General features: G+C 43.5%; 1 protein-coding gene and 1 pseudogene across 1 annotated transcript in view; one reads left to right on the top strand and one right to left on the bottom strand.

The window, feature by feature from the left end:
• LOC126198956 (ubiquitin-like protein 3) overlaps positions 1-24,268 on the top strand; it is a 494,344-nt gene that overhangs the window by 420,400 nt on the left and 49,676 nt on the right. The window lies entirely within an intron of this gene.
• On the bottom strand, positions 13,623-13,796 carry LOC126199972 (U2 spliceosomal RNA; annotated as a pseudogene).

Raw genomic sequence — 24,268 nt, 5'->3', positions numbered from 1 at the left:
ATGCTTCTGTGGACCTCATGGAGCAGGATCGTCCTGCTTCTGTGCCCTGTAGCAGCGAATCTTCGTAGGCTGTCATTCGGCAGCCACCGAGGGGACAGCCCTTCATTTCTTTCTCATCATGACTCTCCTCCAATGGAACGTTCGCAGCCTTCGGTCCTACAGGATTTACGGCTGCTTTTAGCATCGCAGTGTCCCCTTGTACTGTGCCTTCAGGAAAGAAAATTGTGTCCTTACGACCACTTTGAGCTTTCACATTTCTTCCCGGTTCGTTTTGACCATCCCCCCGAGGTCGGCATTCCATCTCGTGGAGGCGTCATGCTGCTCATACGGGATGACGTTCATAGCCGACCCATCTCCCTGACTACCCATCTTTAAGCTGTTGCAGTTCGCCTTTTCCTACCCCACCCACGGTTTCCCTCTGTACCATTTATGTCCCCCGTCATTCGATGCCACCAGAGCAGACTTCCTTCAGCTTATAGGGCTGTTACCTCTCCCATTTCTGCCACTCGGTGATTTTTATACACATCATCGCATTTGGGGTTCTCCCAGAACCTGTCAGAGAGGTGCCCCCCTTGGCTGATCTTAATTAACTCAACCTCTTCCTTAATAATGGAGCACCCACATTCATGTCTGACTCCTCACACGCCTATTCCCATTTGGACCTATTCTTCCGCACTGCCTAGCTTGCCCATTGCCTTGAGTGGTCCGTTCTTTCTGACACCTACTTGAGCGACCATTTCCGCGTGTGATACCCTTTTGCTGACTCGTACCCCACCTGCGTTTACACCAAAATGGCAGCTTACGAAGGCTGACTGGAGGTTTTACTCCTCCCTGGCGACCTTCGAAGCACAAGACTTCCCCAGTTGTCTTGACCAGGGGGAATATGTCACAAACGTTATCCCTGCTGCTGCAGAACGTTCCATTCCTCGCACTTAATCTTTACCACACCGTGTCCCAGTCCCTTGGTGGACAGAGGCATGCCGCGACGCACTTCGCGCACGGAGACGTGCTCTCCGCGTTTTTAACCATCATCCTACGATGGCAAACTGCATTCGTTATAAACAGATGCGTGCAAAGTGCAGTCGCGTTCTTCGGGATAGCAATAAAAGTAGCTGGATTTCATTCACCAGTTCTTTTAGCAGTTCCACCCCTTCCTCTGTCGTGTGGGCCAACTTGCGACGGCTATCTGGGACCAAGATCCATTTGCCAATTTCCGGCCAGACAGTAGCAGCCAATGTCATCGTGGACCCTATTGCTATCTCAAACACCTTGGGCCGGCATTTTGCGGAAGTTTTGAGCTCTTCCCACTATCACCCTGCCTTCCCCCACCCTTCTCTTCTCAGACTCGTGATGCTACAATGCCGCCTTTATTATGAGGGAGCTAGATCATGCTCTCAGTTTATCCCGATCCTCCGCTCCAGGGCCAGATGCTGTCCACATTTAGTTGTTGCAACACCTTTCTCTTGCAAGCAAGCAGTCTCTGCTTAATACATACAACCACATCTCGATAGAGCGCACATTTCCCGGACGATGGCGTGACGCCACTGTCATACTCATACCTAAGCCCGGTAAGGACAGAAACCTTCCTTCCAGCTACCGCCCAATCTCTCTCACCAGCTGTGTTTGCAATGTGATGCAACGTACGATCCACGCGCAGCTGACATGGTGGCTCGAGTCTCGCAGTTTACTGACGACCGCACAGTGTGGATTTCGAGCGCTGCGTTCTGCAGTTGGCCATCTCGTTATTTTGTCCACCCACGTCATGAATGAATGGTTTTCAGCGTAAATCCCAGCCTGTGTCCGTGTTTTTCGATTTGGAGAAGGCCTACGACACCTGCTGGAGAACTGGTGTCATCCTTACTCTGTGCTCGTCGGGCTTCGGTGGCCGCATGCCCTGTTTCCTTCAGGAATTTTTAAAATACCGAGTTTTCAAGGTGCGTGTGGGTTCTGCCTCGTCGTACACCTTTACCCAGGAAAACTGTGTGCCTCAGGGTTGCGTCCTGAGCGTCGTCCTCTTTGCTATCGCCATTAACCCTATAATGGCCTGTCTCCCGCCGGGCATCTCCGGCTCCCTCTTTGTTGACGATTTTACCATTTGTTGCAGTTCTCCACGGACGTATCTCACTGAGCGCCGTCTTCAGCGATGCCTTGATCGTCTTCACTCCTGGAGCATCGACAATGGATTTCGCTTTTCCATTGGCAAAATCGTCTGTATGAATTTCTGGCGACGCTAGTGGTTTCTCCACCATCCTTACATCTTGGGCCTGTTGCCCTTCCGTTAGTTGAAACTACGGAAATCCTGGGGCTCATGCTTGATAGGAAACACTCTTTGTCCTCGCATGTGTCTTGCGTGGCATTCTGGTGTACACGGTCCGTCAGTGTCGTACTTGTCCTTAATGTTGTCCTTAATGTTGTCCTTAATGTTGTCCTTAATGGTACTTTCTGGGGTGCAGGTGAACCACCCTCCTTCGTTTTTACTGGTCCCTTATCCGTTCGAAACTCGACTATGGATGCTTTGTTCATACGTCTGCACGTCCGTCCCTCTTACGCCTTCTCAACACTATCCAACGTCGTGGTATTCATTCGGCCACTGGCGCCATTTACACTAGCGCAGTTGAGAGTCTGTAAGCTGAAGCTGCTGAACTACCACTGTCCATCGCCAAGACTTCCTCCTCAGCAGATTGCATTTCGTTTGTCTGAATTGCTTGTCCACCCATCCTATGCCGCTTCCTTTAGTAATTCCTTTGATCACCAGTATGAGGCGTGTTCCTCTTTTCTATTATCTCCTGGAGTCCACTTTCTATGGCGGCTTATCTTCACACTTTCCCGGTGGGTGTGAACTCTCCACCACCTTTGCTTCCTGAAGCGGCCCGTGTTAATCCTGCCCTTCATTCGCTTCCTAAGGACACTACTCCAGTCTCGCTCCGTTACCTTCAGTTTCACGACCTTCGCACGGGTGCCGGGTGTACCTTCGTCACTGGCGGCCACGCCTTTCTATATCGGCTTGCGGCACACTACTCAGTATTTACAGCCGAACTCTTCGCCCTGTGTCAGGTCACGGAGTACATCCGGCGACAGAGCTTTTTCAATTGTGTCCTCTGCTCAGACTATCTCAGCGCCCTTCAAAGTCTATGTGCGCTGTACACCGCCCATCCCTTAGTGCAACGGGTCTAGGAAAACGGTCACTTGCTCGTTCTTGGTGGAGCAACTGAGATGTTTATGTGGGTTCCTGGTCATGTCGGTCTACCAGGAAACGAAGCTGCTGACAAAGCTGCAGTCCTCGTACCTCAGCCGACTAAATCCTAATTCCCTCCAATGATGTGTTGCCGTCTGTCGCCATTGGTCCTCCCTTCATGGGAATAAGCTCCGGGTTATTAAGCCTGTCCCAGCAGCTTGGCCGGCCAGGGTGGCCGAGCGGTTGTAGGCGCTACAGTCTGGAACCGTGCGACCACTACGATCGCAGGTTCGAATCCTGCCTCGGGCATGGATGTGTGTGATGTCCTTAGGTTAGTTAGGTTTAAGTAGGTCTAAGTTCTAGGGGACTGATGACCTTAGCAGAAGTCCCATAGTGCTCAGAGCCATTTGAACCAGCAGCTTGGACAACCTCCTCTTGGCCCTCCCGCCGCGAGGTGGTCATTTTTACTAGGTTGCGTATTGGACACTGCCGTTTTAGCCATCGTCATTTGATAAGTAGCGCTCCCCCGCCACTTTGTACAGTTTTAACTGTCCGCCACTTCCTGACGGGATGCTAATTTTTTAGCCGTTTTCATTTCCGCTTGGGTTTGTCGTCCGGGTTGTCGGCCATTTTAGCAAATGACGCACGGGCTGTCGGCCGCGTTTAACTTTTTATCCGTCAAAGCAATGTGGTGAAGGCCATTTAATTTTTAGTTTGGGCCTCCGTTTCTGTATAGTGTCTGTTGTAGGCCTTTCTCGACGTGTCTGTTTTTGGGCTGTCTTCTGTTACGTCAGTTTGGAACAAACAAAACAAAGCAAAGCAAACTGTTGTTTCTGTCTCTTGCACAAAGTTACACTTTAACCACCAAGCCAGTCACATTCCGATGTTGAGTCTCATAAAAAAAAATTGGGAAGCCCATACCTTATATCTTGTGGAGACGACTGGGGAAGTTTATGTGATGGTAAGATGCAGTGAAATTGTGGACAAGGAAGCGCCTTTCGCCATTTGTGTCTTTTGCCGGAAGCTCTGTGTATTTGTTTTGTTGTCTGAGTCACGCTGTACATTATTTTCGAAAGATGAGTATTGTTGTCTCTCCGTACAGCAAAAGTGTACTCGCGACGAAATCAGATGTCATGTCCTGAGTGTGGGTTTTGCGAGGTACTGAGTGACCGCGTCCGTACTAAAGGGATTTCAGTCGGTTGGCCGAAGTGATAGGAAGACTCGATTGTCTGACTTAAATTCCTGAGGTGGACATGTAAGATCGGATACAATTTTACTTCAACATTTCATACCGAATCTCAGTTACAGAAACGACTTTCCTAGCTGAGTTGCCTCGAAGGGGAAGTCATTACGCAGAGCCTTGGACTGTTCATCATCGTTCTGTCTGCTAACTCGAACCCTCGCGTAACATCTTAGGAGGAGCAGCAGAGCTTCCAGCCCGTAACGCTGGTTGCGACCGTCCGCGACTGCTTCTCACGACTGACACCGTTACTGCCCTCTGCCGTCTTCGCGACCATCGACTGCCTGTGGACACTCGGTCCTAAAGTGCTATCTCCTTTTCCCCTTCGAGCCAGCTTGTCTCTGACATTAGTCAATGTCGAGGGTTTCTCATCCCCTAATTGACTACCCTTGTCCTCTTCAGATATCTTTGAGTCCGAGTGGAGGGAATACGAAGTCTTTCCTTGCACGGTCTCTAACTACGTCCTAAGCTCTTCATTGGCTTATCGTGACGTAGCTATCCCCCAATCGCCAGACTACTTTCTCTCCCATTGCTCCTGTTTCGTGTGCCAATTCTTACACCTGTATAGTCCAAAGGCCTTTGCTTAATTAATTCTGTCTCATTGTAAGGACCCTGCCGTATTGGTTCTGACACTTTACTCACTCTTCAACGTAAAAGGATAGTGCTACATTAATTCGGTCACATCGCATACGTCTTTATCTTCTGAAGACCTTCTGTCTTCAGTTCTGTCACGTAACTCGCTGCGTCCGTTAGCTGACCTTATGGCCCCTCAGGCTGCTTCTGCTGCACCAGTCTCTGTCTTCACTTTGGCTAATTTTCAACATTGTTCCCGGGAGTTCGCTTTTCGCTGTGGAAGCAACAATGTGACAAAGATCTGGAAAAGAAGACAGTATCCACTAACGATCGATTACTTATTTTTGATCCATCGCTGAGTATGTTAATCATTTGAGGCCGCTACGTATTTGCGCGTCGTAAACACCGAGTCAAAATCCGAAAGCAGCATTGTCAATAAAGTACTCACTTAGCACTGAAAAGCACGTTCCTTTTCTACAGTAATGTACAGGTGAAACAGTAGCGTCTCCTGCTATTAACGCGAACATAAAACATTTCCAGAACCTCCTAGAAATGATAAATACTAAATATAACAAATTATTGTTGGTGATCGGATTTGAGCTGGCAACCCGGATCACGCCAGCCGATGGCTATAACCCCCAGACCATATTGCGCGCAGCACAAATTGCGGCAATGTATACAGTTTTTATGCTTATGTTGTTAATATTTGACTTTTCACATTTGTGGTCAATGAATGTTGCACAAACTGAGTAAAGGAACTTCTGTGTGATGTGAGAATACCACGTCAGTTGTGAATTGTGGGTTGTTTCCAGGAACTGTACAACATCATCTGTAGAGCAAGTAAATACCACTACTTCCGATTTCCGAGATTATATTGCTAGCCCCTCTTTTACGAGACAGCTATTAAGCAGTGTTCCAGAAGTCTGTCAGATATCCTGGGGGGGATGTGGACAATGACTACGAGAAACATAACATCTGCGTAGTGTAATTGTTTAGCAACTGTTAGTTCAGAAAGCTCACTATATGTAGTACATTACGTTGGGATGAGGACTGCACCTTGAAGAATTCTTTGTGAGCGTTCCGTCCAAATTTAGGTCCAGCAAAGGAGGGTGAAGCTTTGACAATGCCAGCCACGCAGACATACAGGTGCGAGCGCTCAGGGTTGCAGATAACAGTATTCTCAGTCTGAACAAACACATACACATTTCTCTACACGTAACACTGCAATCTCCCGAGACTGAAACATTTCTTACCTCATGATCATACGTGTACCATCAGAAGCATTAGATCTGCCATACATCTTCAATGAAATGCTGCTTACAGGAAAGCTCCCAGTGATGTCGGGCACAGAAACCTACGTATGGAAGCAAGGAAGACGGCCACTCACACTGGGTCTTAAAGGTCAAAAAAATGGCTCTGAGCACTATGGGACTTAACTTCTGAGGTCATCAGTCCCCTAGAGCTTAGAACTACTTAAACCTAACCAACCTAAGGACATCACACACATCCATGCCCGAGGCAGGATTCGAACCTGCGACCGTAGCGGTCGCGCGGTTCCAGACTGTAGCGCCTAGAACCGCTCGACCACTCTGGCCGGCTCTTAAAGGTCATTTCCACTAATCTTACACATAAGCAAAATTTTGATATTCCTTATTAAAACATGACTACCGAGCGAGTATGGTAGGTACCTGTCGAGTATTCCAAGAGCACAAAGCTTATGTCTTCGTATACCGACTTGTAATCTGCGGTGAAGGAGCAGTTACGGACAAATGCGACCAAGGAGTCACTCATATTCGCCTCCTTTTTCATCTGCGAACCACAAATTGTGCTGAAGAACGTGCAAAATTTTTGTGATCGTAAAATCGTGTCTAAGTTGAAAATTTAGTTTCGCGTTATTTCAATTTCTTTTCAGTAAACTATCAGAATTGTACTGAGTCATCAAGTTCTTTTCATATGAGTGACGTGCCCTGCTGTACCAGGGAAAAGAATGGAACCAGCGGAAAATGCTCCCATCAAAGCACAAGAAAGGCAAATGTGCTCCTGTTAAAAAAAAAACTGTCTCTGGAAAGAGTAGTACCAACTGCCTCATTCTGCCTTCCTGAGCACCTTTAAAAATTTCCCCAAAAATTTTGGCATGCGAACATATTTCGCGCTTTTTATGCTTAGAGAGGAGGCAGTGGCATTGGGAAAGAGGCGGAAAAGCAGCAAATACTGGAAGATAGTAGACAGTGGTTGTTGTTTGGATAGAGCGAAGGAGTCAGTGGCACTGTGTGTGTGTGTGTGTGTGTGTGTGTGTGTGTGTGAGAGAGAGAGAGAGAGAGAGAGAGAGAGAGAGTGCCAGTGGGAGGGGAATAAAGAGGAGAAAGTGGAATTCGATGAGAGCCATTGGTAATGAGAAACAGTGTCTTTAAAAAAAGTGACAATGATATTAGACGGCCGCAATGGGAAGGAGTGAAAAACAACAATGAGAGAGAGCAAGAGGGAGACAGTGACAATGAGAGAAGAAAGGAGGAATAGTAGTAGGACAGAACGAAGGAGGCTGTGGGTGTGAGGCAGGAGACAATGACAGTCAGACACAAAGAGAGAATGGAAATGAATTGATGTGAATGAGTGAGTGAGACTGGGCAGTGGGAGTGGATGAATACGAGCAACTTAAAAAGGCAAAGATGGACTAGTAGTGTAGTCGTCAAACTGTGGCCCGAATCAAGCATTCGCGTAGCCAGCGACTCTGATGTATTTTATAATAATGTGCAGCTAACAGCTGATTTAAAAAAAAAAAAAAAACGCTGAGAGCTTCTTAAGTGCGTAGTTTTCCTGTTGAGTAACAAACAAAAATAGTATTTTAAAACGTGCTTAATTATAATTGACGTTTGCGAATTCGGCGGTTAGCCACGTTGGATGGTACCTCAATGGGCAGAGGGGTAAGCAGCGCAACCACTCCAGGGATAGAGTATGTGAGAGGGAGAATGTTTTATTGTTTGCCTGGCAAGTCACGGACGTGCGTGAGTAGAAGGAAAATTGCATTCAAAACATTTGATAGACAGTTGTGATCGTGAGTCATATTTCATAAAGCATTTAAATATAAACACAATTGCTGTTATTAATAAGTCATCCGGTAACAAGACAGCACAATAACACTTGGTCAGGCAATTACAGTGTCACAGCTTTGGGGTCGCTGAGACTAGCAGCAATCTGGAACAGAGAACAGTCGGCACCAAGTGTTCCGAATGGAGCCGACTTTAAACATGGGGGCCGGCGGCAAACTTATCGTCTCTTTACTATATATAGTTGGTGTATGGGGAGATCACAGCATATTAATTTATGTCAAATAATAAGGGGTACTGCAATCACTTGTAAATAATGTTAATTTCACATCGGTCACTGTGGGCTGTCTTCAGTGCACTAAATTTGCGTTACAATATTGAAACCATTTACATATGCACATAGTTCCAACTGGACTGCTCTTGTCAGAGGTTAAGTGGGAGTGTGAACTCTAACCTTGACACGAATAGTCCAGTTGTGATTATGTGCGTTTATAGTATAGGTGTGGTTTTAATGTTTTAACTTACGTTTACTGCGCTGGAGATGGCCACACTGTCGCCGAAATCTGGTTACGCAATAAATATTTGTGCGACTGATTACTGTCCCCTTTACTACTTAAAATACTGTCACTGGGCACAGCTGTTTACCCATCGAATCTTATTTATGTAGGGTTAATAAACAAGATCGGAACAAACGCGGCCTGAGTTGCCACTCCACAATGACAGTATTGGTCTGCAGCAAACAAGTTTGGCGGCCACTGGACTAGTAGGTTGAGCGAGGTACAGTTAGGGGAGCTTGTAGGAGTGAGGCGAGATGCATGTTATAAAAGGGCACGAATACGTTCACGTGCCAAAATGTTTGGAAATATTTTTGAAGGCGCTGAGGAAGGTAGAATGAGGCAGCAGATACCCCACTTTTCAGTCAGTCCTGTAAACAGGAGCATATTCGCCTATTTTGTGCTCCGATAGAATCATTTTTACGCTGGTCATAGAAAGTCTTTCCGACTACTGGATGTTAAATCACCTACTCCAGATCACAACAGTGGAATATAAGCCTGATTCGGAGCCTCAATTTTAAGCATTGTAACATTGTTCACTGTACTCTTCATCCAATTTTTATTTTGCCGTGAAATGCACACTAGCACCCGAATCAAAGTACCAATACCTTCTATTAAGCGCTTGCCAAATGTTGATGAGTCCGACTTGTGGAAACAAATGCGTTCCAAACGTAGGCTTAAACTCCACGGCTCACATTAGTGGAAAACGAATGTAGGGGCAAACTTATTTCTTGTGTGTGTTTGATGTGGCTCCATTCAATACATACATTATCCAAGAAACAATACACCGTGAGAGAAAGAAAACTTATGTTAATTACCGCGATTAAATATAACCACCTCGACTCTAAGCGCAGTGTTCGGCCCATATCCAAAAGAAGAAGAAAAAAAATATACCACAGTGATTTCGAAACTACTATGCAATGCAGGACTATTAATTTTTAGAGTTGCAGGTATTTTCCTATTAGAATTCGTTCAAGTGGAGCATTTATTGTTGTAATTACATTTTTTGTTGACAATATTTACGTTTAGATGTCGTGTTATCACATTCCTTCTGAAGAACTCACACCTGAAGAGACCCTCGAAGATAAATTCCTGTTAAAGTATTGTTTATGTGTAAACATTTAAATTTTGAAGTACGGTAAGGAACAGGAATTAAAATATCTGCCAGAGCAGCATCACACGAAACAAAGGTGTAGCCGAATAACAGGTATCGGCATGTCTGCTTGTATTTAGACTGTTTCGCGCGTCACGCTGGCCCATTTCGCACGTGTCGTCTCAAACCGCCTGCGCACGGACTTCGTCGAACTAAATGGTACGGCAAGGGGTTAAAAGAACCGCTTAAAAATACTGCACTCAAGACATTTTAGGCACTGTTTTGTTCGATATCATTAACCTCACTGTAGGACACGTACTTTTTAAAAGTCCTTGCTTTTACAGTTACAGCAAATAACTTCTTTGGTTGGTTGGTGGGTTGATTTAGGGGAGAGAAACAAACAGCGAAGTCATCGGTCCCATCTGGTTAGGGAAGGATAGAGAAGGAAGTCGGCCGCGCTCGTTCAAAGGAGCCATCCTGGCATTTTCCTGAAGTGATTTAGGGAAATCACGGGAAACCTAAATCAGGATAGCCGGACCGTCGTCCTCCCGAATGCGAGTCAAGTGTTCTAGTCACAGCGCCGCCTCGCTCGTCAATAACTTCTTTATTGCCAGAGTTGTCAAACAACAATTTCTGTTTCTTCCACAAGTCCGTTGTCGTTTTTTCTTCTTCTGCATCTCCGCACGAAGATGGAGCAGTAATAAGAATTATTTAAACTTTGGCCTTGGAATCCTCTTTTTCAACTACCTCTGTCGGCAAATTATCATTGCCATATTTGTTGAGTAAAACGATTCTTTTGAACAACAATATCCTGGACTTCAAGTGAGGACACCTTATTCCAGATCTCTTAACGGTTTTGATCAAATGTTATCTAGATACCTTGATACTTGAGCCCATAACCTGTTGAGAGTTCTATCACATGTGAATTCCGCCGAATACGTACTTGTGCTGACAACCTTGCATACTACTGAACACTTTATTTGACGACTTCATGTTAAGAGCAGCTCACACATTACACTACACGATACACAACGAACGGACATGACCACAGACACCAGATACACATGGCACATAGGACACAATAAGGGAAGACAAAGAAACAGTTTAAAAAAGACAGACAAAAGGGCCGGCCGCAGTGGCCAAGCGGTTTTAGGTGCTTCAGTCCGGAACCGCGCTGCTGCTACGGTCGCAGGTTCGAATCCTGCCTCGGGCATGGGTGTGTGTGATGTCCTTAGGTTAGTTAGGTTTAAGTAGTTCTAAGTTCTAGGGGACTGATGACCTCAGATGTCAAGTCCCATAGTGGTCAGAGCCATTTGAACCATTTGAACAGACAAAAGGTTATGGCTCAAAGAGTCCACAGACATTGATTTGACTGCTTTCATCAAACTCAACAACATTGTTTAACAGTACAAAGTTTCGGCCTTTTATTAATGAATAGCCACGCTGTTTCGCTCGACTTTTTACAGCTGCATGCTGTATGATTAAGAGTCACCACAAGTGACACATATTGGTCAGTGAGAAAATTTACTGCCATACGTCATTTGGTATGATTTGTCTTGGTGGGCACTAAAGAGTCATTGTCAAGAGAGTAGCAGTATGAAATGTTTTCATGATGATTTTATTACACACACTCGAAGACAAGAACGACGAAACGGCGACGCACCACAAAGAAGAAATTGTCTGAATGGGCTGGTAATCGATAGATGTTAAGTATGTCTACAGACAAACTAATGATTACAATTTCAGGAAAACTTGTTGATTCATTCAAGAGAGTGAGTTTCACAAATTGAGCACATCAGTAATGCGTTGGTCCATCTCTGGCTCTTATGCAAGCAGTTGTTCAGCTTGGTAATAATTGGTTGAGTATTTGGGTGTCCTCCTGAGTTATCGTGCCAAATCATGTCCAGTTGGCAATTTAGATCGTCAAAATCTCGAGGTGGTTGGAGGACTGTGAGTAGGGGCGCTTGTTGTTAGTGTGGGCTGCATACATTCAGGGGCAAACTTGATTGATTTATGATTTCTCCCTTTTCCGGTAACGTATTGTTCTGTCAAGTGGTTTATGACCCCCTTGGGATTGATTTATGAACCCCCTTGCCAATCAATACAAGCACACTTTTGATATCAAATGTACGACACCTACTGTTTATAAGGTTCAAACTTTATTATGGTTCAGAAAATATGATATGTTCACAGCAGTCCTATAAAATGATCGTCGGCAGCTTAAAATGCATGCAAGGAAATGACATCTTACAAGGAAATGGACACCGCGATCAGTAGCCAGAGGAGATGTAACAGTCTTATCGCAGGTTACTACTGCCCTTGGTAACATTCTTCCTGCACAAAGAAGTTATGGTCCATTGTTAGGTTTTATTGCTCATGTGCAGGATAATATGACCGTTTCGCCTTCACATCATCTATGGAATGCCTCCTCCTTCCACTATTAAGGTGTGTATATATAGCATCAGTCCAGATCACACAGGTAGCACTCATTTCGTGGTATTTTTTCTCCCATTTTCTCTATTCTCAGTCAATTTCCGTAATTTTGTAGGTTTTCACTATTTTACATATTTCTTCATATTCCTCCCAATTTAATGTATTTCCAAAGAATTTTTCATCATTATACCTCGAATTTTACCCATTTTATATCATTTTTAATATTTTTGATATATGGTCATATTGCTGACAAACCCGTGTGTTGTTTGATTTTCTATGAGAATATTTGCGCGTCTTACATACCAATCTACCAAGACCTCCCCTCCCCCTGATGATCCACATGCATGATTTTCGGATACGATGATCATGAAAAGCATAGAACAGTCGCTTTGTACCTATATGAGCCTCAGCGAGTGGTGCAAATAATGAATGTATTGTAAACTCCGAAATCTGGAAACAATTACATGTATTGGCCTGACCCATCAGAGACCCTGTCTACAGATTCATGTAGTGCTGCACTTGATGGAAACGCAAAGTCTGGAAACAGGTAGTTCTACACATTCATTTGACTTACAGTCCATTGTGTAGGGATCTGCAATGGGGAGTTGACATGTTTACAGAGTTGACTTCTGTTGCTGTCTACATGGCATCGAGATAGATGGCGTTACAAATACTGTTTGTTAGTGTGGTAAATATGTATCAGTGGCATGACGGAGTTGCAAATATCACTTAAAACCACGTTCCGTAGTTGAATAACACTCTAAATTCGGTGATAAGGATGATTTTATTACGAGCTTACACGACTGGCGATGTATACCCACACTTTTGATCTGTTAATACACACCCCAGCGAACACCGTCTGTATTGAATGTCGCGGTATTTGTGTAGAAGAACCACTTCATTAGGAAGTAACACCATATCTCGATTTATAAGCCATGTGTAGTTTTTAATATGGATATCGTCAGCAACTCTTATTCATGCCTGTACAACCAAGACTACTTCTTATGAAGGGCGATAGAACATAGTCACTGTGGTCGTGTTTTTAATAGCGCGATCCTTACGTGAAATGTATGTTGCCAGCAGTAGATTCCTTCAGCGGTCAGCTTCAAATGTCTGTTCTCAATAGTGTTCCTCGAAAAGAACATTTTATTTCCTCCAAGGATTCCCATTTGATACCTGACGAGTGTAATCCGACCGCAGAAAACAAATTACTCAACATGCAAAGTGACTCTCTTGATCAGTTTAATTAACCTATCAGTTTGATATCTATGACATGATGCCACGGATATGATTTAGGAGTTGGAGTGGTAATGAGGCTTTTTTTGTTGTTGTTGTTGCGGCGATATCTTTTAACATAATTTCAATCTCCCACCTAGACGGGGAGAGATGACCATCATAATAAAATCAGATATATTTCCTAATTTATAAAGTGCTACAGGTATAAACCTGATACTAACAACTTCTCTGTGCTGTTACCTTAAGGGACTTGGTATGTGGCGAACGATTTGGTTACTTTAAGGAAGCTTCAAAAGTGAAGAGGCATCCTGTGACAGAGGTAGATCTTAGCATTCCGTCATGAGTCAAAAATGAATTTAATATTCTGGTCCTGTGATGCAGGACGTAACAGATATTAAGCTGATTGGAACAGATTTTTTAACCTGATGATAGAATACTTAGAAGAGGAAATATAGCTATGCCATACTATTACAGCATTTTCACAGCATGTAACGATACTTTAGTGATGTGAAAATGCATGTATGCCCCGATTTCTTCGGTCTTCGAAAATAACTTGAATAAAACGGAGAAGTATATACACAAATCAAAAAAGTTCTGCATCACCTTGGTTCCGAGAGTTGTGGAACTTGTACAGAAAATGGGAATAGAGATCAACATAAACATCGTTTCCCCCCATTTTTATTGCTCTTGAAAACCACATATTGCATGTTGTACTACCATACAGTGAGACCTTCAGAGGTGGCGGTCCAGATTGCTGTACACACTGGTACCTATGACACCCAGTAGCACGTCCTCTTGCATTGATGCATGCCTGTATTCGTCGTGGCATACTATCGACAAGTTCATCAAGGTACTGTTGGTCCAGATTGTCCCACACCTCATCGGCGATTCAGCGTAGATCCCTGAGTGGTTAGTGGGTCACGTCGTTCATAAACAGCCCTTTTCAATCTGTCCCCAGGCATGTTCAATAGGGTTCATGCCTGGAGAACATGCTGACCACTAGTCGAGCGATGTCGTTATCCTGAAGGAAGTCATTTGCAAGATGTGCACGATGGGGGCGCGAATTGTTGTCCATAAAGACGAATGCCTCGGCAATATGCTGCCGATATGGTTGCACTATCGGTCGGAGGATGGCATTCACATATCGTACATCCGTTTCGGCGCCTTCCATGACCTCCAGCGGTGTACGTTGGCCCCATATGATGCCACCCCAAAACAGCAGGAGACCTCCACCATGCTTCACTCGCTGCACAAAGTGTCTAAGGCGTTCAGCCTGACCAGGTTGCCTCCAGACACGTCTCCGACGATTGTCTGATTGAAGGCATATGTGACACTCATCGGTGAAGAGAACATGATGCCATTCCTGAGCGGTCCATTCGGCGTGTTGTTGGGCCCATATGTATTGCGCTGCATGGTGTCGTGATTGCAAAGATGGACCTTGGACGTCGGGAGTGAAGTTGCGCATCATGCAGCATACTGCGCACAGTTTGCGTCGTAACACAACGTCCTGCGGCTGCACGAAACGCCAAAAGTATTATTCGACATGGTGGCGTTGCTGTCAGGGTTCCTCTGAGCCATAATCCGTAGGTAGCGGTCATCCACTGGAGTAGTAGCCCTTGGGCGTCCTGAGCGTGGCATGTCATCGACAGTTCCTATCTCTCTGTATCTCCTCCATGTCCGAAGATAATCACTTTGGTTCACTCCGAGATGCCTGGACATGCCCCTTGTTGAGAGCCCTTCCTACCACAAAGTAACAATATGGTAGCGGTCGAACCGCGGTATTGACCGTGTGGGCATGGTTTAACTACAGACAACACTAGCCGTGCAGCTACTTCCTGGTGGAATGACTGGAACTGATCGGCTGTCGGACCCCATCCGTCTAACTAATAGGCGCTGCTCATGCATGGTTGTTTACATCTTTGGGCAGGTTTAGTGACATCTCTGAACAGTCAGAGGGACTGTGTCTGTGATACAATATCCAAAGTCAACGTCTATCTTCAGGAGTTCTGGGAAACGGGATGATGCAAAACTTTTTTTGATGTGTGTATTTCGCGTGGGAAATTCAAGGTGTATTATCAACATCGCTGTCTAGGGTGGTTAAAGTGAATTTTTAAACTGGGGGGGGTCTGTCAGAGTGGAATTGGTTAAAACTATTGTATACATCCAAGCTGCAGCTGTTTGTCTTTCAATGCATGGCAGCCGTCAGTATGAGTGATCAAGTGGCTTCGGAAACGGGAAGTCTCGGATTAGCTTGGGCTGTGAAGTGTAGTTAGGTACAAAAAATGCGCATCTGTCTGCTCTTGTGTGTGGCAGGCAGGCTGGTGAAGTGAACGGTGTGCTGGGCAAGTGGCGGCAGAAGCAGACATGTATATTCCGTGAAAAGATTCAATATGATGGGTGTTTGTGATGGACGGCTATTCCACCCATCTAAATTCATTGATTCACTGCTTGGTGACAGTGTCTCTCTGATCTCTGAGTGTTTCTCCTGGCCGGCGTGGATAGGGCTACCGAGCAATCGGCGGATGCCACATACTTTGCGATCGCGAGTTTGTGTGATTGGTAGGATTTTTTCACCTAATATGTTTAGTGGAAATGTTGTAGAGGAGGGTGTTCGTATTGTCAAACGTCATTGTATACAAGTTCTCGGCTGTATTTAGCACTATGATGTATTCGTGGCGGAAATTTCATTGCTTGATTTGCAAAATGATCGCGTGTGAGACTCAAATGTTGAAAATCTGTTTTTATTATGAAGGATCATAACAAGGTGGGGGTGAGTGTTTTAAGCGATCTTTTTGACTCTTGTAAATTGTTAAACAATTAATTTGATAGGGTAGTAGAAATCACTCTAATTTTTATGTCGAAATTAGGCCAGCTCTCCCTTCGCTACCAGCATTAGCCAATAGGAGCACAGTATTCTGAGAAGAGATGAAAACCTCTGTCTTCATGTTTGGAGATGTTGGTTCACACACACACACACACACACACACACACACACACACACACACACACACACACACAAGCAGGAAGAGATAGAGAAGGGAGCAAGTCTGGAATTTCCCAATCAACATCATGCTGCTACTTGATGCTGTGTTTGGGGCCACCAGATCAAAGGAGGCCGACATCCTGTCCGTGGTCAGTTGTATTTAGTACTGTGATCTGTAATTAGGACCTCAGGCGGCTTTTGACCTACATTGCAGCGTTCTGACAACAGACACACTCGCAGGAGACCCGAAGCAGTAGCTACTATATTGCACTTTCCATTCCTCGGTGCTTACAGTTATTATGTCAGGGGAAGTGGCGATGGGGGATGTGAACTATACCTAGATGGAGGAGCCCTGTCTCGAGCAAACTGATTAAATAAAGAATATGCATCAATATATTACTGACATTGATTTGAATTTCATATCGCAAGATCCTTTCTCTCCAGGAAAGAGTGAGTCTTTTTGATGCCAATTTCCACATGAGGATGGAGAAGGTGGCAGGGGGGGGGGGGCTTTGTTAGAGGAGGGAGGAGTTAATTAATTGATCAGTTTAAATAATTAGTTAATTAATTTTATTTCAAAAGTGTGCTTGTATTGGTGAGAGGGGTGGGGGGAGGGTTGGAGGTTTCCAGTCGGGCAGGCAAGGAAGAGGGGAAGGTGAAGAGGTGAAGGGTTTTGCAGAAGGACAGATTATTCCCAGGGCGTCGTAAATCCACCCCCAGGTTGGTCATAAATGACTTAGCTGAACAGTTGGTTAAGGGTGGGGGAGGGGTGATAAATCAACCAAGTTTTCCCCTGAATGTGTGCAACCTGGACTAACAAAACCCGTCAGGACATAATTTATCCCACTACTGCCCTGCCCGTAATGCATTCTCTATTTGGGAGAAACTGGGCGACCTTGCTAGTCAAGGTAGGGTTTGGCAAGCACGAAGACAAGCAGTACAATCACTTGCCATATGCAGGTGGACATTATCCTGCTGGAATGTAAGTCCATGGTGGTTTACAGTGAGGAGCAGCAAAATGGGGCATAGAACATTATCAACATCCCGCTGTGCTATAAGGGTGCTGTAGATGACAACTGAGGGTCTTGCTATGAAAAAAATAGCACCAAAGACCATCACTCCTGGTTGTCGGGCCGTATTGTGGGTGACAGTCAGGTTGGTAATCCGCCACTGAATGGGGTGTCCCCAGACGTCTTCACTGCTCATTGACGGTCAGTTCAAAGCGAGACTTATCACTGAAGGAATTCTACTCCAGTCAATGAATTTCCAGGCCGAAGACGTGTGTGGAGATGCCACGGACAGTGCTGGGGTACCAACCTCACTACCACAAGGCCCGACAACCAGGAATGATAATCTAGGGTGTCATTTGTTTTCATAAGAGGACTTCTTTGGTTGTCATCCGTGGCACCCCTAGCACAGCGGTACGTAAACGATTTTCTATGCTACAGTTTTTGCCCTTTATTGCAAACTACCTTAGGCTTGCATTTCAACAAGATAGTGCCTGCCTGCACTTGACGAGAGTTCCTGCACTGTGTCTTCGTCCTTGCCAAACCCTATCTTAGCCAACAAGGATGTCTTCCAAATTGAGAGAGCGATATGGAGCTGGCCCTCGAACCAGCACGGGATTTTGACGATCTAATGTGAGAACTGGGCAGAACTTGACCTCGTTCAGGAGGACATATAACAAATCTAGCAATCAGTGCCAAGCCGAGTAACTGCTTGCATAAGGGTCAGAGGTGGACCAACGTGTTATTGACATGCTCAATTTGTTAAGGTCTTTCTCTTGAATAAATCGTCCAATTTTCCTGAAATTCTAATCATTCTTTCGTCTGTACATGTACATCCCATTTACCAATTTCTGTTCCATTCAGATAAATACTTCCTGGTGCGCCGTTTCGTTTGGTTTCCCCCCTTAGAATGTGTAATACGAAGCTCCATTAAGCAGGTAAGAGAGCTGAATAATCAGACACAACAGTTAATCATGTGTTTACATGCCAATGGGTGAAGATAACGGGGCAGTTGATCGGTCCCAATTAGTCCATCTGGGGCCAGAACGGCGGATCTTTCACACACATGATAGAACTACAGGAAAAGAAACAGGAAACTGCATATGCGACTGTAGAGATAAGGCTACCAAATGCTGGGAGCCTCAGCATATTGGAAATGTGACTCAGATGGGAAGAGTGTAACGCTGTATATAACAATAATGTGGAAAGCTGGGGAACATTCCTTTCAGCTTTGTCGTAGCTTATACTTAGCTTGTCCAGAGGTTCACAGGAAGGTGATTGTTAAAATATTGTAATAAATAGATCACGAAAGAGATCAGGTATGTTTGGGAAGATTTAAAACGTTTATCTGAAAGCTATCGAAATGTAATAATGAAGCAGACATATGAAGAAAGAATATATAGCAGGATGACACAGCTAGCAAAATCTAAATATTATAAATATCAAATTCGAACCTATTCATATATTTGTATGACAGTTCGGCGGGTCACACTCAAATACAAAGAGGAATGTATCTAATAGGACCGAGTGGGAATATAATGCTTACTATCAAAGGAAAAAAGAACTGATTGACCCGTGTGCTATGTTTCCCAGTTGAAATCAGTATTATGTAAATATAGTTCATAACGAATGAAACAAACGGATGCATTGGCTAAAAAGAGTAAAACGTCACCAGAAATGATAAAATGCCTGTTCCTTTTTCCAACAGGTTGCACAGGAGTTACCCAAGTAATCAGATCAGCGAAAAATAGAAATACAGAGTGCATGGATGGAATACTTGCAAAACTTATCTAATACTGCTCACAGCGTAACTTTTTTCAAATGATACTTTGCCTTCGGTAGCTTCGAAGTTTGCCGATGATAGTTGTCTTCCAAATGTTGAAGGATATGGCGAATATGTGTCACATAATGTACATTACACTGTCAGTCTCTTCATTTATTTATAATCAGTGATTCTTGTCTGATGATCAGCTTTGTCACAAGTAAAAACTTGGTAGATGTTCTAATGCGTTAATGCGGAATCCATTTATGCTGGTTCCAGTTTTGGGCACCAGGTGCAAATCTGGCGTTGTGAATGCAAGAAAGATGTATAGAAATGTTTCCATATGTGATGGATTAGGAACAGGTGGTGTATAGAAAAGGTTAAACTAATGAGAAAGGCGCAAGTTGATTTTTTTATTAACCTTACACGATGTATCAGAAACGTGAATGAAATGCTGTACAGCGTCAGATTTGCACCTGGTGGTCAAAATTGTAACAAATTTTTCTCACTGTAAATCGGTTCCGCATTAACGTAATAGCATGCCTACCAAGTTTCGCTACCACACAATAATTACAGCCCACACTGGACCTTCGTGAGTAGCTGCACTTTAATTGTAACCTCCCGATACATTGTAGATTGCTAAATCACAAAGTAGCTAATCTTTTCGTAGCAGAACACGAAGCAAATGACTGATATTGAGTGGCTAACTGAGCGAGACAATCGATATGTGTTGACTGAATCTTTGTCTGTCATGCCTATTGAAAGATGTGCATACTGTTGAAGAAAATAATATGTTATTAGGTTTTTTGATATCAACATAAAATATAGCGAAATTAGAGGACACACAATTACAATAGACAAAAGAGCAAGGCTGTTAACTATGAGATGTATAACCACTGTTTTATGGAGCTGATTTCTTAAATGCAAGAATTCCCAAGACCTCGCAAAAAGCTTTGAGAAAATAAAATTTTCCGAATTGAATAATTAACAAACTGACAAGCCATTTTAGTGAAGGTGGGCATTTTTGGAATCAGAAAAATTCAGCCTACAAAACTATGGTGCTGAGTTTTGGAAATAATCGCCATTTAAGATCGGAACTTTCTAGATTGGTGAAATTATCATTACAAATAAGTTTTGAAATACAAAGTTTTTGGAAAAAATAAAACGTTTGTGGGGAAAGAGGAGAATAATGGCCTTTAAATGAGTCATGTTACTTTTAGAAATAAACTGCTATCTTCTCACTGAAAATTTGGCCTCCACATGTTTCATATGAATTGTAAATTGTGAATATTCCTTTAACTAAAATATTTCCATAATGATTGAATGTTGTATTCTCATCAGTGGTGTGAAAATTAACAAGGTAGTTTAATTAATTTAAGTACAAATAGGAAATTAGCTATTTTGTGTAATTATGGTATATATGCTCTTAGCAGAACGAGATCAAATAAAGAGAAAAATCATCTTAATGGTCAGCAGTGGTATGAAAACAAGTTACCTCTGTTACAACAGCACGGAGTGAAGCCTCTGATATTCCTAGTAGAAGGCTCTGTTCCAAACATTTGTGAAAGTGAGTAAAGGTGGTGACAGGGAGAGCTCCTGGACACTATAGACCTGTAATGATTACTACATCTACCTAATTAAAAATTGTAGAAATGACCATAAAGATACAGAGTTATAAAATTCATAGGAAAACAAAATATCCTGGATGAGACACAGCATGGATTTAGTCAAGGGAGGTCTATCAACACAGTAGTAACAAGCTCCTTGGCACGCACAATCAAAAGCATTAGAAGAATGTGAGAGGTCTGTACTATATTGTTCGCCCCCTCATAAGCTTTTGACTGTGCATGCCGCACTACACTCTTGAATGAACTGCATAGATATGGTATTGGGAGTGCTGTCAGTCCAATAAAATTATTTGTAGGAAACAGAGAATAAAATGTAGAATTAAGATACAATATAAACAGTTTAGTACAACATTTTTACTTTGATTTTCAAGCGGCAAAGTATGGGATAGTGCAAAGTTTGATACTCAGTCTAATACTGCATGTGAAAAATATGTTGGCATCACTAAAACAAAATGTAACCATTAATTCAGATGATACATCACTTATTGTACATAGTTGGTCAATAAATGATTTAGAAATAAGAATTGTTGTGGACAGAGAAGGGGCAAATTAATATTTAAGTGGAAAGAAACTATTTATAAGTCAAAACAATGTACATGAAGATACTTGCAAAGAGAACCACAAATCAAGAGACTTCTTGATATATTAATAGTAGAAGTTGAGATTAATAAGTTCTTTGGTTTGACAATAGACAAATTTATGACTTGGAAAAAGCATATAGAGAACACTTGTTCAAAAATAAGCAGCAGTGCATTCTTGACGAAGAAAATGTCTCACAGGATTGATGCAAATACGGTACTGAATATGTAATTTGGACTTACAAATCAACATTTATTGTACACGTATAATAATATGGGGTAGGACAACAAATGTAGGTATTATCAGGCTGCAAAAATAAAGAGCAATCAGTCGTATTGGAAGGTTATCAGCAAGACAGTCCTGCAAACTCTAATTTAAAGAATTTAAAAAATTGACAGTCCCCTCTGTGTATGAATATGAAACAGCAGCGTTTCTCAAAGTAAATTGTACATTTACAGTAAACAGAGAACTGCACAGTTATACCATGAGACCGTGCATTATGAACAGGTGTTCGATCGTGTTGAAAAATGCAATCACCATCCCCGAATTGCTCGTCAACAGTGCGAAACAAGAAGGTGCTTAAAACATCAATGTAAGCCTGTGCTGTGATAGTGCCGCGCAAAACGACAAAGGGTGGAAGCCCCCCTCCATGAAAAACACGACCATACAATAACATCACGGTCTCTGAATTGTACTGTTTGCACTCCACACACTGGAAGATGACGTTCACTGAGCATTCGCCATACCCTCACCCTACCATGGGATCGCCACATTGTGTACCGTGATTCGTCATTCCACCCAAAGTTTTTCCACTGTTAAATCGTCCAATGTTTACGCTCCTTACACCAAGCGAGGCGTCGTTTGACATTTACCAGCGTGATGTTTGGCTTATGAGCAGCCGCTCGACCTTGAAATCCAAGTTTTATCGCCTCCCGCCTGTCACTGTACTTGCAGTGTATCCTGATGCAGTTTGGAATTCTTGTATGATGGTCTGGGTAGATGTCTGCCTATTACACATTACGGCCCTCTTCACTTATCGGCGGTCTCCGTCAGTTTACAGACGCGGTCGACCTGTACGCTTTTGTGTTGTACGTGTCCCTTCACGTTTCCACTTCACTATCACATCGAAAACAGTGGATTTAAGGATGTTCATGAGTGTGGAAATCTCGCGTACAGACGTATGACCCAAGTGACACCCAATCATCTGACCATGTTCGAAGTTCGTGAGTTCCGCGGAGCGCCCCATTCTGATCTATCACGGTGTCTAATTGCTACTAAGATCGCTGATATGAAGTACGTAGCAGTAGGTGGCAGCACAATACACCTAATATGAAAAACGTATGTTTTGGGGGGGGGGGGTGTCCAGATACTTTTGATCTCATATATGCCATGTTGGCCAGCTGCGCACAGGCAATTTTCAAGTTTGATCAAGACTTGAGTGTTGCAGCAGAAAGTGATACTGGGTGCCTGTATGTACTGAATTGAAAATAAAAGTTTTACTTGCCTGTATTTCATTTATTTATACATAGATGTTTATCTTTCTCTATAAGGTAACTAATTTCGAAATTTCATTTTATATCCGTTTGTATTATGTACTTCTGTTTTAAAAGCCTGTAAAAAATAACGTGCGTTACTTAAGTGCGCGGAATTGCAGAAATATTTTAAGTGCTCGAATTGAAATTCACCCTGTATCTGTAAATATAATTAGCATAAACAGTATTGGTGTAAACAGTGATCGACGAGTGAGTAAATAAATAACAGAAATAAAAATTATTTCTGGAGAAACTAATCCGGGAGTTGGGCTTCAACCATGTCTGCAATATCCAAGTCTGATGGGTAAATGGTATGTATCAGGTGTAGTAGGCTTGTTCTGTTAAACACCACTGGTCATGCATTCCATCAGAGGATTTTAAGTCCCATTTGGAGACTTGAAGATACACACAATTCTGCCTGGAATGAGCGGCATTTGGACCCAGGTGGCCTAGGGAAAGTTGACGTTTTAAAGCTATAACAAGCTTGCAGATGTTGACAGTTGGGTCCACCCTCGTGTTCAGAGCCAGATTAATGTCCCTAACACACTCCAAACTTGGCCAGTTAGTTCTAGTATGTTATACCATAACTTGTGGGACTTGCACATATGGGTTTTGAAAATTGGTGGCATCAAAAATTGTCAAGCGATGTAAAAGCTTGAAAAAAGCCTCAGTAGTTATTGTTTTATTGTAGGGATTCTTGTCACGGCCCTGCTTTCCTCTCCCACAATTGTTTCGTGACATTGGCTCTTGGCACTCCGAAAGACGTATCCCCGCCATCACCTGCGGCGATATTGACAATAATCTGTGGTGCTGCATTGCCAGTAAATGTTGTGGACATAATATGCCGAGTGCAACAGGTTAGATTTAGCTGCTGATCGTGAGGAATGGCGTGAGCTCAGTATTGTTGAGTACTTATTACTGCATTAGCATGCGAATAAGAATCCATCAAAGACAGATCTCCCTGCTCTGAGACATATCAATAATACTAAATTCCTATGTCATTCTCCTTCTGCGATACTGCATTCTTCATATGCTTTACCATCGCAGTTTTGACGTTTAATGTACACTATACTTGACCAAAGTCATGGGATAGCTAATGCGCATACACAGATGGCGATCGTATCGCATACACAAGGTATGAAAGGGCAGTGGATTGGCGGAGCTATTATTTATGCTCAGGTGATTCATGTGAAAAGGTTTTCGACGTGATTATGGCCACACAAGGGAATTAGCAGACTTTGAAGGCGGAATAGCAGTTGGAGCTAGACGCATGGGACATTCCATTTCGGAAATCGTTAGGGAATTCAGTATTTAGAGATCCACAGTGTCAAGAGAATGCCGAGAATGCCAAATTTCATGCATTACCTCTCATCACGGGCAACGCAGTGGCCGACGGCCTTCTCTTAACGACTGAGAGCAGCGGCTTTTA

Source organism: Schistocerca nitens, chromosome 8 (genome assembly GCF_023898315.1).
Source record: "Schistocerca nitens isolate TAMUIC-IGC-003100 chromosome 8, iqSchNite1.1, whole genome shotgun sequence".
In the NCBI taxonomy this organism is placed as follows: domain Eukaryota; kingdom Metazoa; phylum Arthropoda; class Insecta; order Orthoptera; family Acrididae; genus Schistocerca; species Schistocerca nitens.
This window is presented reverse-complemented; position numbering and strand designations above follow the sequence as displayed.